Source organism: Cavia porcellus, unplaced genomic scaffold, assembly GCF_034190915.1.
Source record: "Cavia porcellus strain 051 isolate PalLab524CR breed Dunkin Hartley unplaced genomic scaffold, mCavPor4.1 scaffold_28, whole genome shotgun sequence".
Lineage (NCBI taxonomy): Eukaryota > Metazoa > Chordata > Mammalia > Rodentia > Caviidae > Cavia > Cavia porcellus.
This window is the reverse complement of record NW_026947511.1, coordinates 46,020,582-46,035,788: the sequence shown is the minus strand read 5'-3', so window position 1 is coordinate 46,035,788 and position 15,207 is coordinate 46,020,582. Positions and strand designations below refer to the sequence as shown.

At 49.1% G+C, this 15,207-nt stretch overlaps 1 pseudogene; it reads left to right on the top strand.

The window, feature by feature from the left end:
- The first annotated feature begins 454 nt into the window (after positions 1-454).
- Positions 455-572, top strand: LOC111757984 (small nucleolar RNA SNORA2/SNORA34 family; annotated as a pseudogene).
- Positions 573-15,207: the final 14,635 nt, after the last annotated feature.

The following is a 15,207-nucleotide window of genomic DNA, read 5'->3' as shown; positions in this document are numbered from 1 at the left end:
AGGAAGCCAGGAACGTGGACTGTCTGAAGCAAGCTGCAAGAAGGTAGCACAGCCAGCCCAAGAGAAAGACGTGGGAGCTACAACCACTCACAGTGCCATCTCAGCCCTTCATACCGTGCCACAGCTATCTGGAATGCTGGACATGCAACTACAGGATTCAATGTTTGCCCTGCTAGACTATGGACATGCTTTGACCCCATTCCTTTCTATCCGCCTATTTGAAATGAGAATGTTTATTTTATGCCACTTTATGTTGGAAATATTTAACTTTCTTTTCATTTGCATGGGGGCTGGCTCACAGCTAAGAGTTTGATTTAAATCTCAGAGGAGACTTTGGCCTTGGACTTTTCAGCAATGCTGAAACTGTTAGACTTTCGCAACTCTTAGAGGTGGACTAAATGCTTTTTGTACAAAGGGATGTGCATGAGTCTTCTGGGGACCAGAATCTTACCACTTGTGTCTAGATGTAGCCCCAAAACCTTATGCTCAAACTAAAGAGATGTCTTTCTATGGTCTGTTGGCCATTTCAGAACTTGGGCGTGAAGTGGTCAATTCATCAGAAAGAAACAGATGAAGCAACCCCTGCCCCATGAGCAGCTATGAACGTGGCAGGCTGTGGCAGCCCACGAAGGGAGCCACCGGTGTTTACGGAGACCCGCGCCATGCTGGGACCTGGAGCTCTGGGCAACCAGGCAACCCCTCCCCTCCTGCCTGTTTTGTTTTGTTGAACTTCAATATACGTGAAAGTATGGACAGCTATTTTGAAGAGAATGAGAGACTCTGTGACAGCCATTGGTGACTTCCCTATTGTCTGGTTTTGAGGACCTAAATCTTCATCATTCTGTTCAGATTAGTTTTATACCATGTTGTTCTATAAGAATTCTCTGTATGTGAAGACATGGACAACTATTTAGAAGAAAACAAGAGACAATATGACCAACAGTGAAGATCTCAGACCATCTAGCTTTGAAATTTATATCTCTTACATTGCTTTCTTATGTCCTGTTTTGTTCTGTTTGTGTTTAATTTTACCCCCTTTAAAATTAAAATTAAAAAAAAAGAACTCACTGAGAAAGAAATTAGGAGAACAGCACAATTTACAATAGCACCAAGAAAAAAATTAAATACACAGGAATTAACCTACTCAAAAAAGTGACAGTAAAATTAGATCACTCTGAAAAAGGAGATCAGAGATGACATCAGAAAGTACAAAGACAGCCCACATTCCTGGATAGACAAACCAATACAATAAAAATGGCCATATGTCCAAAACTGATACACATACTTAACATAATCCCAGTCAAAACATCGACAACTTTTCTCATCAATCCAGAGAAAACCAACCTAAAATTCACATGGAACTAGAGGAGACCCACAATAGCAAGCAAACATGGGCAACGAAGGCAAAGCAGGAGGGCCAGAGAGACAGCTCAGGGGCACACTGCCTGCCTGGCCAGCGTGAGGTCCTGAGTTTGATTCCACATACAAAACAACAACAAAAAACCCAAAGCAGAAGGCATCATAAGTTTAAGAGTTAGTAAAACAGGCACATGGGTCAATGGAACAGAATAAAGGAAGCAGAAGGGACCCTAGGCACTGACAGCTCCTGAACTTGGCCTTTGACACTGGGGCTGCAGACTTCACCAGAGGCAAGAGGGCCTCTTTAATAAACAGTGATGGAAAAACTGGCTCTCCACAGGCAAAAGGCTGAACGGGGACCGTATCTTCCACTAGGTACTAAACTAAAATTGAAACAGATCAAAAATCTAAATGCTAAAACAGAAACAATCTGCTGGAAGACAAAGAAGGTAACACTTTTTAAAGGTGCAGGCAAGGACTTTCTGAACAGAACCCCAAAGACATAAGAAATAATTCTGAGAATCAACAAATGGGATCACAACAAATTAAAAAGCTTCTGCAAAGCAAAGCAAACAACCAACAGAGTGCAGAGACCACCCACAGAATGGGAATAACATTTTTCCCGCTATTCCTTGCACGCGTGCTAGCATCTACAACATAGAATCCACCAAAAAATGTCTATACACTTTAGGAAAAAACTGTGTAAGTATCTTAATACTACATTTATTGAGACATCATGAGATTTATATAAGTTACCTTTGGTTTCACAATTACAAGGGTGATCAAAGTGGTGGCCGTCAGCTTTCCAGACACCCAGGGTGACAAGCTGCCACCAGGTCCCTTGGTCAGAGTGTTCCCTGAAATGCCGCAGTTTTGGTTTGCTTCCAAGCGTCAGTGGTGCACTGGGTTGCTGCAACATATGACATCCTTTTGGGCCCCTCATAAATACAAACATGCAAGAGTTAATGCACGAGTATTAAAATATTTACACAAATTTTTCTTTTCCTGAAGTGTACATATGTTTTTTGGCAGACTCTGTAAAAAGAAATCCAAAATATAAGACCCCTCCCCAAATAAAAACGCAATCAAAAAAATTAAGCCATGCCGGGCCTGGGAGGAAAAACAAGAAGCCAATTCGCCCTTCCTGCGAACTGACTGGGAGACAGGAACACAATGCCACCGCCGCCACCACAACCAGGTAACCAGCTGATTTGGAGGACAGGCTGAGTTGATAGTGACTGAGGTACAAAAAACAACTGGCTTTGTTTGATTTCATTATGTCTGATGGCATGGGCAGCAATTTTAAAGATAACAGGCATTGTGGTAGCCATTGTTGATTTCCTACTATCGTGTTCTGAAGTCGTGTTTTGATTGGCTTTATTCTAATTTATTTTGCTTCGTTTTATTCTCTTTAAAATAAATTTCCAGGCATGGTGGCGCATGCCTATAATCCCAGCACTTGAGAGGCTGAGGCAGGAGGATCATTTGAGACCAGCCTGGGCTACACAGTGAGCTCAAGGCCAGCCTGGACTGCAGAGCAAGACCTTGTCTTAAAAAGAAAAAGAAAAACAAAAGACGGCGGGGGGTGGGGGGGTGTAATGTTAAATAAATCAGGCAAATAAATATTTCAGTTTCTCTTATATGAGGAAAATATATATGGAGAGAAAGAGCACAAGAATGCTAAAAATGTATAAACACTTGAGGAAAAGAAAAACAAAATGATGTTTTTCCAACAGACGGTGGTGTTAGCCTCATATGCGGAACCCTAGGGGATGCTGTGTATCACAGAAAGCCCACTGCACTCCTGGCCCTCAGAGAAGAAACGGAAAATGCACATGCAGCGATCTTGGTGACCAAGACTACTCAAGCGGCATCCACTGTACTAATAAATGTCTGGAAACTCGGTCACCATTCCGAACACAGCCTGTAACTGCAGAACCCGAGCTAACTCATTAATCTCATCATGTCTCAGTGAGTTTAGTATTAAAATATTCACACAAGTTTTTCTTTTCCTGAAGCGCATTTCCCTTTCTCTGGCAGGCTGTGTGTGTGTGTGTGTGTGTGTGTGTGTGTGTGTGTGTCACAAGGGAGCACAGAAGAGCAAATCAGAAGACAAACCAGAAGCAGGAACTGTCTTATCTGACTGTTCATTTGTCCTTGCTTCTCGGAGTCCATTAAAAAGGTTTTGTCCTTCGGTCACTTGTCTCACCTCGGTAAGATAGTCTTTCTGTCCATCTTGTGCTCTGATTCACGTTTTGGCCATTCTTTTAACATCACAATACAAGACGCATTATGGAATTCTCTTGTTGGGGGTTGCTCGAGCCGCTCCCCTAAGATGGCGCCCGTTTCCTGCTTCCGGGTCCCTGTTGCCGCGCAAACAACCCTGCCAAAATGAGTGTCTACCTAGCTACCGGTGACTGTGGCCTATCAGCATGCGACTTCTGCTTCATATTGATTGGTTACTCAGATCCTATGTAAGTGTGTGTTTCTGCCCCCAACGGGCAGAAGAGGAAGAAACTTGAGGGTGGCGGATCTTGTCAGATCCAGCTTCGCTGTACACAATAAATATTGAGAGCTGATCCAAACACAGTTACATCTTTCATTGCCCGCGGCGCCGTATAACTGGTGGCCCGTACGGGGACTAATTTATTCGACCGCTGCGCTCTCTCCGGCCAAGGGACGCGGCGGGCGTGACCTCCATCGCGATCTGCGAGTAACGGAAGATCTGGTCTAATAACAGCGGAGGACCGGGAGCACCTCTTCTCAACACCCTGGGTCAGCTACGCACGATACAGCGGATAAATACCTAGGTCAGGTGAGTACTGGGTCACCTGGGTCGGGTGGACGCGCCCGATAAGCTCTGAGGCGTCTCACACAGACGCCGCTGTTATATTCTCTAGCTCGCTTGCCTTCCTTACTTTCGCTTTCGACACCATGGGCAACGCTGCCCGTAAACCCCTCGCTGCTTCATTGAGAATTCTGTTAAAATCCCGAGGCATCCAGATTAGCCGGGATGCCGTGTCTCGCTTCCTGGATCACCTCAATGACATGGCACCTTGGTTCTGGCCTACGGGTTCCCTGACTCTTCCTTCCTGGAAAAAATTGGGCAAGGATTTGTTACGTGCGAAGGAAGGGGGTAATTTGGACCCAATGGTCATGCCCCTATGGGAGCTAGTTAGGACCTGCTTGGCGGATGAGGACGCCCCCGGGCTACACTCAGCCAGACAGACTTTTGCCAGGGCCTGTTCCGAATATTCTGAGGAGCTAGATCCACTGCTTAAACCTGCCCCAGAGCTCTCTGATAGCTCTGAGGACTCGGGGTCGGATTCGGATGACCCGGCCCTTGACACTAAGGACATTGTTAAAGATACTAAACATGGGCCGAGAAAATCAATGCCTTCCTATCCCGGGTACACTGACTTACGACAGGAGTTGAGATTCCTTCAGCCCTATGAGGCCGTACAGCCTGCGATTGCCCCCTTGGGGGCACCGTGGCCCACTGCACCGCCGTGGCAGGAGGAGGAGTTACTTCCCGGACTGCCACCCCCACCTGTGACCGGTGGGGGGCGCTCTTTTCATCAGAGAGTCTGGTCACGCATACCCTTTGACTGTTCCGGTCTTCATGCCTTCCCTATTCAAATAGGGGGCAGAGGAGGAGGGGGAGATTACGAACCTTTAGAGATAAAGCAATTAAAGGCTATCAAGGATGCAACCTCAGCTTATGGACCTAATGCCCCCTTTACCATGGCCCTCCTGGAAGCCCTGGCTGGCTTGTTGCTGACACCCGGGGATTGGACACAACTTGCACGCGCTTGTCTCTCCCCTGGTCAGTACCTAGATTGGAAATCATGGAATGAGGAATTCTGCACAGAACAGGCAGCAACTAATAGGGATAATGGACATAGGGAATGGAATAGAGATATGTTACTAGGACGGGGAGCCTTTGAGGAAGATCAGACACAGTTTCCTCGCCCTGTATATGAACAGATTAGCCGTTGTGGTGTTCAGGCCTGGAGACGATTGGAGGGAAAGGGTGAACACACGGGTCACCTTACTAAGATTGTCCAAGGTCAGGGAGAACCATTTTCAGACTTTGTGGCTCGCATGCTTGAGGCAGCAAATAGGATTTTTCCAGACACGGAGGCTGCTCACCCTCTTATAAAGCAGTTAATTTTTGAACAATGCACCAAGGAGTGCCGTGATGTTTTAAGATCCAATAAAAACAAGACCTTGGAGGATTGGACACGATTATGTCGGGAGCTCGGTGGACCAGTAACTAACCACGGGCTTGCCACCGCCATGATAGCCACGCTCCAGAATGGTAATTATGGGGGTAAACAACTTGGAAAAGGGAATAAAGGTAAAAATCAGGGCGCATGCTTCAATTGCGGCCAATCAGGACACATAAAGAGGAACTGCCCTAATAAGCAGTCGAGGGGGGATAACAACCTTAGTTCAGGGTTGTGCCCAAGATGCCGCAAGGGCAATCACTCCGCAGCAGAATGTCGCTCAATTTTTGATAAAGACGGAAGGAGACTCTCTGGACATCCTGAAGGCCAGTCAAAAAACGGCCAGAGGGGACCTCACCGGCAGGCGGGGTCCCCACAAACTCAAACTTTTCTCCAGTTTCAGCCACAACAACAGCAGGCCTCCCCAAACCCTTTCAGGCGGGCAACTCCAGGCTCCGCAGGGTTGGACCTCAGTGCCACCTCCGAGCTCCTATTGACCCCAGAGATGGGAGTTCAGTTGATTGAGACTTCCTTCCCAGGCCCCCTTCCACCAGACACAGTTGGGCTCTTGTTGGGAAGGTCCTCAGTTGCCCTTCGGGGTCTCACAGTTATTCCAGGGGTCACTGATTCAGACTATACGGGCACAATAAAAATTATGGTTCAAGCTCTGCAGGGCACTATTCTGATCAACAAAGGGGATAAGATAGCTCAGTTGCTAATTTTGCCAAGTCTTCACAAGCACTTCCCCGCGGAAAGACAGACTCGCGGAGATCGGGGTTTCGGCTCCTCTGGCGATGTCTTCGAAGGCCTACACATGACCCTACAGGAACAGCCTATGTTGACTCTAAATGTCAACGAGAAACCTATTAAGGGCCTATTAGATACTGGAGCTGATCGCTCCATTATTTCTCAAAAGGATTGGCCTGGCTCCTGGCCCACAAATGTGGCGGAGCAAAGCCTGCAAGGGCTGGGGTTTGTTCACGCCCCGAAAGTCAGCGCCTCACTATTTGTGGGAAGCCGCCTATGAATGGCGCCCATTTCCTGCTTCCGGGTTCTTCCCGGCCTGAACAAGCCCGCCAAATTGTCATATCTGCCCAGTTACCCGTGACGCTAGCCTATCAGCTTGTTAGGCGCGCTTCTCTGTGATTGGATACTGCTTCCCCTTATAAGAGGTTGTTCCTGCCCCCAACGGCGGAAGAGGAACCAACGTTGAGGGTGGCGGACCTTGTTAGGTCCGGTTCGCTGTACGTAATAAAGTTTGAGAGCTGATCCTGCTCGAGTTTGGTCTCCTGTCTCCCGCGGCTCCGGTCAACTATTGAATTGGCGAGATGAAGAAGGTCATACTGGCCAATTCCAACCCTTCGTACTCCAATTGCCTGTGTCCCTCTGGGGAAGAGATGTCTTGACAGACATGGGCATTACATTAACCACTTTATATTCCCCAAAGGCCCAGTCCATGCTATTGAAGCAAGGCTACATCCCAGGAAAAGGCTTGGGCATCAATCTACAAGGCAGAGCAACACCGCTTCGAGGTGCTCCCAAACAAGATAGAAAGGGCCTGGGTTTTTCCTAGGGGCCACTGAAAGCCTTCTCACACCTGCTCCCATAAAGATTACCTGGAAAACAGACAGCCCCGTATGGGTGCAACAGTGGCCCCTACCAAGGGAGAAGGCAGAAGCAGCTTCAGAATTGATACAGGCGCAACTCCAAGCAGGGCATATTAAACCGTTTTCCACTGTCGCCTCCCTATTTATAAAAATTCAGAGGCTAATATTAAGCAGGACTTCTAAGGTTTTTATATCACATATTAGGGCACACACTCAATTGCCGGGACCCCTCTCCGAAGGGAACGCCCTTGCCGACATGGCTACGCGCCCGACATGGATTTTCGCCTTTCCCAGTGCGATTGAGTCAGCTCAACGCTTCCATTCTCAATTCCATGTTAACGCTCGTACTTTGGTGGTGCGCTTTAACATCTCGAGAGCTCAGGCGCGAGACATCATTCGCCCTTGTTCAGCCTGTGTAATCTCTCACCCTATACACTCAGTTGGTGTCAACCCACGAGGCCTGCGCCCCAATCATATTTGGCAGATGGATGTCACCCACATCCCAGACTTTGGAACCTTAAAATATGTCCATGTATCGGTTGATACCTGTTCACAGATCATGTTTGCCTCAGCGGAGACTGGAGAAAAGGTAACTCAAGTTATTAGTCATTGTCTCGCAGCTTGGGCTGCTTGGGGCAAACCAGCTATATTAAAGACAGATAATGGCCCTGCTTACACTAGTAAAACATTTCAAACATTTTGTCAGCAGATGGAAGTCCTTCTTAAACATGGCATACCTTATAATCCTCAGGGACAAGGTATAATTGAGAGATCTCATAGAACACTCAAAGACGTTCTACAAAAACAAAAGGAGGGAATAGGCCATGGCCTACCACCCAGAGGGAGGTTATCCCTTGCACTATTTACCATAAATTTTTTGAACCTCAATAATGATAATCATTCTCCTGCCACGGAGCATTGCAATCCATCTCCTTCTGATAAAGGCCTAGTGAGATGGAAGGATGTCCTCACAGGACAATGGATGGGCCCGGATCCAGTAGTCAGCTGGACCCGAGGTGCAGTATGTGTCTTCCCACAGGAACCAGGCCGCGAACCCCTGTGGATCCCCGAGCGGGTGGTACGAACGGTGAACCCTCAGCCAGCATACCGGGAAATCCAAGATGACTCATCAAAAGATGGAGGAAAAGCATCGCTGGGAGGACAAACACCCAGGGATCCGGATAAGTAATCTTGTCCTCTGTCTGTTGTATGTGCTCCATCCTGCCGTGGCGCACCCAGAGCCGACCACATATCTGTGGGGACTCTGGAGGCATCCCCCTACTCTAGCCCCTTTTTCTGCGCTGTCTCCTAGTGCTCCCACGGTATTTGTGCCTAATGACTCTTCTATATCGCTCCCCTATAAGCGAACTTCCCCAAGCCTTTTCCCCTTTAATGCTTCCTTTCTGCTGAAAGAAGATACCCTTGTTTTCTCCTATGCTAACTTCACCTGCAATGAGTCCTATGCATTATATGATTCTCGCCCGTTCATTAACTTCCTCAATTGGACATGCAGAGAATGTCTTGATTCTGTAAGCCAGCAAGGTAATGTAACACGCTGCCTCAAGATGGAGGTAAGATGGCCCTCCATAGATCTTAAAGATTGCAATCGGTCCCCTCATCCGTTGGAACATCCATGGATGGACCCTTGTGTTCCCTCTCATCATCCTGCCTTATTGAGAGGTGATATTATGCAAAATCTTTTCTGGCGCCATTGCTTGCCCACAGCCACACCATAATTCCTTCATGAATTATACGGGACATTGTGATATAGAGCATTTCAAGGGCCACAGGTATTTACAGGACATCAGATATGCAACCCGTTAAAGGCTTGTCTCGACCTGAGGCCATTTCTCACCCTTAATGGAACGCTCCATAGTACATCCACGAGCAATAGTGAAAGCAATAGCACTACCCCCCTTCGTAATTATGTTTGTGTGGACCCACCCTTCCTATTTCTCCTTGCCACTACACATAACTTCCAACTTTGTAATGAAACCGACTCTCTCTGCAGTTTATCTAACTGCTGGAATGGACACCCGTCCTTCGCTGTCTTGGTATATCGCCCAAGCTTTCTTTGGGTACCAGTAGAGACAAATTCTTGGGTGGGTCCGGTAGTCCAACAGATTTCAGCTTCTCACTTACCCTCCAGACAGACTAGAAGTGTTAAAGATTGGCTTATTAATGCTCTCGGAGTTGCTGCTTCTGTTTTTGTCCCAGCCATAGGCCAAACGGTGTTGCAAGCGTGGACCATGAATCAGATAGCCTTGACCATGGAAGCAGTCAACAATCTTGCCAATGAGACCCCCTACGCCTTGAGGAAACCAGAGCTCCTCATTGAACTTAACAGCCAGACCATCTTAGAGATCCAAAAGGAGATTGACGAAATCGGACAAGAGATTGACAACCTTTGGAATGTAGCCACGCAGCTATGCGATCAAAGATGGCTGTTTGCCCGCCTCTGCGTGACCCCCGCTCGCACTAATTTAACTGACACTACCAAAAAGGTGACTCACTGGCTCCAAAACACCTACCTTCCTACTTTTAAAAACATCTCCGCAGAGGTGTTCGGTGCCATTGATCGCATGGACAATATCCGCCTAAAGCCAGTAACCTATGACCTTGATAGTCTGGGGACAGTCCTGAAATCCGTGTGGGATCGTGTAACGTCATGGTTCTCGTGGCCTAACCTCACCACTTGGGCCCTCATAGCTGTAGCCATACTAGTAGGCTTAGTGGTCATTAAGTGTTTGCTTGATCGATTAATGCAGACTCAACAACAAGTTAGGCTTACGGCGCTGGCCGCTATGCAACTTACAGAACAGGGCCCGACAGGGGGACCGGCTGCGGCCTATTTGTTGCGCCTGGCAGAACATCAGATTTAAATTGGCTGTTTGCACCCATGGGTCCTCCTCCTCCTCTTCCTCCTCGGATGTGTTGGGGAGTACGAATAACAGGGGCAATGAGATGCGAGACCAAGGGTACTGCAGTATCATCCACCCTGGTTGAGCTGAACAGGGGGTGATAGGAATGCATGTCTATATGCATCCAGGTTCCGCTCAATAATGCCTGGCCCTGCGAAAAATGAGCACCCCATCTCAAGCATGGTCTTAGCGCAAAGATATGCATAGAATGAGATGGTGCACAGCGGGGTATAGACCTCTGCACTCTCTCTTGTCCCAGCCTGTCTTGGGCCTTCCCCTTTTCTTTTGGCACTGGCCACAGTATACGGGCGGAGGGGAAAAGACCCATGTGATTTGTGTATCAAATTTAAATGAAAAAGGGGGAGATGTTGGGGGTTGCTCGAGCCGCTCCCCTAAGATGGCGCCCGTTTCCTGCTTCCGGGTCCCTGTTGCCGCGCAAACAACCCTGCCAAAATGAGTGTCTACCTAGCTACCGGTGACTGTGGCCTATCAGCATGCGACTTCTGCTTCATATTGATTGGTTACTCAGATCCTATGTAAGTGTGTGTTTCTGCCCCCAACGGGCAGAAGAGGAAGAAACTTGAGGGTGGCGGATCTTGTCAGATCCAGCTTCACTGTACACAATAAATATTGAGAGCTGATCCAAACACAGTTACGTCTTTCGTTGCCCACGGCGCCGTATATTCTCTCATTGTTTTCTTATTAATTTTGTTCTGCCTGGAGGCTATTGCAGGAGGGGCACTGAGTTCCAGGTCAGGCTGGGCTACATAGTGCGAGCCTATCTCACAAAACAAAACAAAACGAAAACCAAAATACAAATAATTTTAAGATTTGAACTATCACAGACCACAGGAGAGAAAACATATAGTTCCTTATATTAAATAGTTTAATTGCAGTTATAAAAACTAAATATAAATAGTATTTAAAGTACTAGAGAAAAAGTGGGAGTCCAATAAGGAGACCAGGCAGGCTGAAGCCATGCTGGCCCCAATGAGTAATGCTTACTGCAGCCCGCGACACCACAAGAATCCCGGCTGATCCAGGTGACGGAGGCAGGTCTGGGCGCTTCAGTTGCAAGCAACCAGGGCACTGGGCAAAGATGCCCTCAAGAGCCCCTGCATCCTTGCTGACGCCAACTGGACACAGGCACTAGAGGGGAGACTGTGCCCATTCCCAGAAGGGGAGGGCATCCACCACCATGGTGGCCAAGGGAGAGTGCCCACAGAGTGAATGGTGGGCCCAAGGTGGCCCGTCCAGCCCCCACACAAGGACATTTCCACCACAGTGCAGGAGCCTTGGGGAACCTGGGTGTTGTAAGAAAGCAAGCCGCATTCCTTTAGCTACTGGGGAATCAACGTTCACCTCACCAGGGTAAATGATCACCCTCTTCCTCAGCGGTTGTGGGCTTTACGGACTTCACCAGTCTGGTTTCTTCTCCCCACTGTGAACTACCTGTGGGAGGACTCCTTTTCCAAGCTGCCCATGTATAATACCCTGAGTGCCTCAGACTAGTAACTGAAAGAGACAGCATCTACTCTCCCCGCTCAGGGCCATTCTGTCATTCAAACTCACGGCAACCTGCGACCTAACTGCTAGGGGCCTGTTCAGCCTGGCTCCACAGACCCAGACTTCTCTGCCAGGATTAATCCGCAAGCGTGGGATGATGGCAGCCCAGGGTGGGCTGTCATGGCCAGCTGGGGTTCAGCTCTAAGCCCTTCATCTGTACTCACAGGAGGAGTACTCCCTTTCAAATAGAGGCCAGGCTGGGCTAAGGTCCACTCTAGAATTTCTGGCTACAGGTGGCTGTACCATGCCAGTCCCCATGCAGCACACCGGTGGTCAAGCATCCTGAGGACACTGCCTAGTTCAAGATCCCTGGATCACCTGCTCACCCCTAGCGGCGCACCTGTACCCTCTCTGCACAGATCCCAGGGCACCTCCTTTTCCATTCCTATGGACCTGAGCTCCCAGCACTGGCCAGTTTACCTCTCCAGGAGAAAACCAAGCAGCCTACAGCACCAGAAAATGCGAGACAACCAACCGTGCCCACCTGTGAACCAGAGGACAGCCTCACATGCCTTTTTGGAAAACAACTGGCGAGTCAGCGAAGCGCCCTCTTCTGCTCCCTCTACGTAAAGTAAGATCAGCCCCACCCGGCAACAGGACCCTTCTTTGCATTTCCTACTGTGACTCTCCTGCTTGCCAGGACTCTCTCTGAGATCCTCACCCTAAGTCACAAAATGACCTCTCCTGGTTTGTTCCCACTTTTCTTGGGATCCTCTCTGGTGGCTCAAGGATTGCCTCTGGGGAAGACAATGCACAGTGACTGTTTACACATTGAACCCCCTTCTCCTAGGTCCAACCCATCTGAGTCACCTCTGCTAACTCCAACCTAGCCCAGGACCATTCACTGTGTCTTTCCACGTCTTCCAGCTGGTATACCGCTGTGCCCATCCCAGCTCGACTCTGGGCTGCTGGAAAGACAGCCTTCCACCCCAAACATCCAGGGGCCATCACTTTCAAGGACTATCCTTAGACAGCCCGTATGGTTTCCAGGTCAATGAAATGACCAGGGTAACCTCGAAATGATCAGAGGAAAGGACCAGGGAGGGCTGCCGGAGTAATCTCAGTCAGGTTTCTTGCACAAAACCACCCACTTGGCACCTCAAGTCCATGTGCATGCTACTTAAGTTCCAGGCATCCCTTTGTATAAAGAAGACTTAAGACCAGGGCCCAAGTCAAGATTTGGGGACATTTATAGGACTCCATTTGCAAACAAATCCTAAAGATAAAGCCTTCATTGGACCATGCCAGCAACCACATCTTTTAAAAACCTGGTGCAGTTTTCACAGAACTTGTGTGTCTCTGGACACAAGAGTTAGGAAGCAGGGTCAGGACATTGCCAAGGGAGACCTCCAACTGGGTTCCTGTGTTCTCTTGGGAAGACGGTCCATCACCAGGGACTGCTGGTGTCTAGTTATGAACACAACAGAATAAGTATTAGTGGATACCAGAAGAAGTTTTACACAGGGAGAAAACACAACCACCAGAGCTGCTCCAGACACTCACGGGCCCGTTCAGCCGCTGACTGCACCTGGCGGAGACGTCACCCGGGGAAATGAAAACAATCAGCTCCCCAAGCTGAAAACAGTCTTGAGGCTCAGGCACTTTTCCCCTTGTGCGGCACTGACCCCCACTTGCGTCCTCCAAACTGGACAGGAATATGCATCCTTGCTTATCTGGCCCTAGAGAGGGACACGGCCCCTCACGGCCAGTATCCTCCAGTCCCCTCGGCCACTGTGCATACTTGATCTCTTAGTCAAATCTTTTTCTCTCATTCAGTAGCTGCTAAACTACAGTTGAGATGCAAGCCAAGGACAAAAGCCACCTTCATATCTGGAGCTCATTTGGAACCCTGGGAGGAGGAGAATGGCTCAAGCAGGCAAGGGTGCCACAGTCTCTGCACGGGTGGGACCACCGTTCCATTCATCAAGCAGCAGATACAGAAGACAAGACATTCCCTCCTCAACATCCCTTAAAGACTTTCAGGGGCTGATGGACCAACTCTTCTCCATCATCTGAACCTGGGCAACACCACGGGCCAACTCCTTGACCTTTGCCCTCAGGCTCACTATTCAGAGGCAGAGATAAGAAAGCAAAGACACCCCTCCCCAGTCTGCCCTAGAAAATTCCAAAATTACAAACCAGGACAAACGCAGGCCGGACATGACCTGCAGTAACCATTGGTCTTCCCTTGGAGTTCACTGAAGGTTCCTGCAGACAGACTGCATCTCACGCTTCTGATCACGACAGAGCATTACGGTAAAGCACACGCACGGCAGACGCAGCTGGTAGTGCCACACCCTGTCAATCGCACCGTCAGCCGTGCTCTGGAAGCCCCAGTGAGCTGCCCCAGACCCAGCGCACCATCTTAAATCCCTCAGCCCACGCTCAGTGCTCACCCCTTTCTTTCTGCTGGCACGAGCTGAGCCCTCCAGGTGGGCTGGCACCTGACTACACTTTGCTGCTATTTCCTTGCTGTCTCATGCTGCATCGAAGTCTCTATTCACCACACACAAGAACCTAGGAATCCATGTGGGACCCCAGTACCCATGACCAAGAGGCTTCCAAAATGTGTTTTGTTTTTTTTTTTTTTTTTTTTTTTATGGGACTGGGGATCAAACTCACAATCTTGTGTTTGCCAGGCAGCCGCTTAGGCCACTGAGCTAAATCCCCAGCCCTTTAAGGAGAAATTTTTTCTTTTTCTTGGTACTGGAGATTGAACTCACAACCTCAGGTTTGCCAAGCAGGCACTTATGCCACTGAGCTAAACCCCCAGCCCTCCAAAATGTGACTAAAAACAAATTCAAATTCATAGTGACAAGTCGGACTCCACGAGCCATGTCTCCCCATCTATTAAACACATCACTTTTCATGGGCTTCCCCATCTAGAGGCCAACTCTGAATGCCGCACACCCAAGCTTTTCCAGCCACACTGCTGACCCATCCCTGTCACCCTCTAAGCAGGCTACCGCCTTGGAGAAAACCCGGCCACCCGGAAGGACCCAGGCTCCCCGTTGTGGCGGTACCTAAATTAAATGTCCCACTCAGCCCCTCGGTGGTGGGAATGCGTGTACGTGGATCCCCGTTCCCGTGGCCACTGCTGCACAAGACCACGTGTGTTCCCTTTCCTTTTCCCGCCGCAGTACACGAGCTGGCGTGCCAGCGTTGACTTCTAGAGTACGTCTTACTCAACAAAACCCAGCAAGGAGAGGCGACAACCACAGCAGAACTGCAAACGGAGAGGAGGATGTGGCTGTTCCACCTCAGAAAGCTTGGTGAGGAGGAAAGGAGACTCACGGGCGGGAGAGCAAGAAGGGAGGACCTGAGCTTAGTCCGTGCCTTGCCTCAGGGGCCAAGGCTGAGCTCTGAGTGACACAGACACAGACAGACACGCACACACACAAGAGGCAGACAGCACGGCCCACGAAGCTGCCTGGGATGCCTGCTGCGACCAGCGCCCACCTTCATCTAGCAGTCTGCACACTGCTTCTGAACACGTGGCGGAAGAGGGTACACTGCTGCATCAGC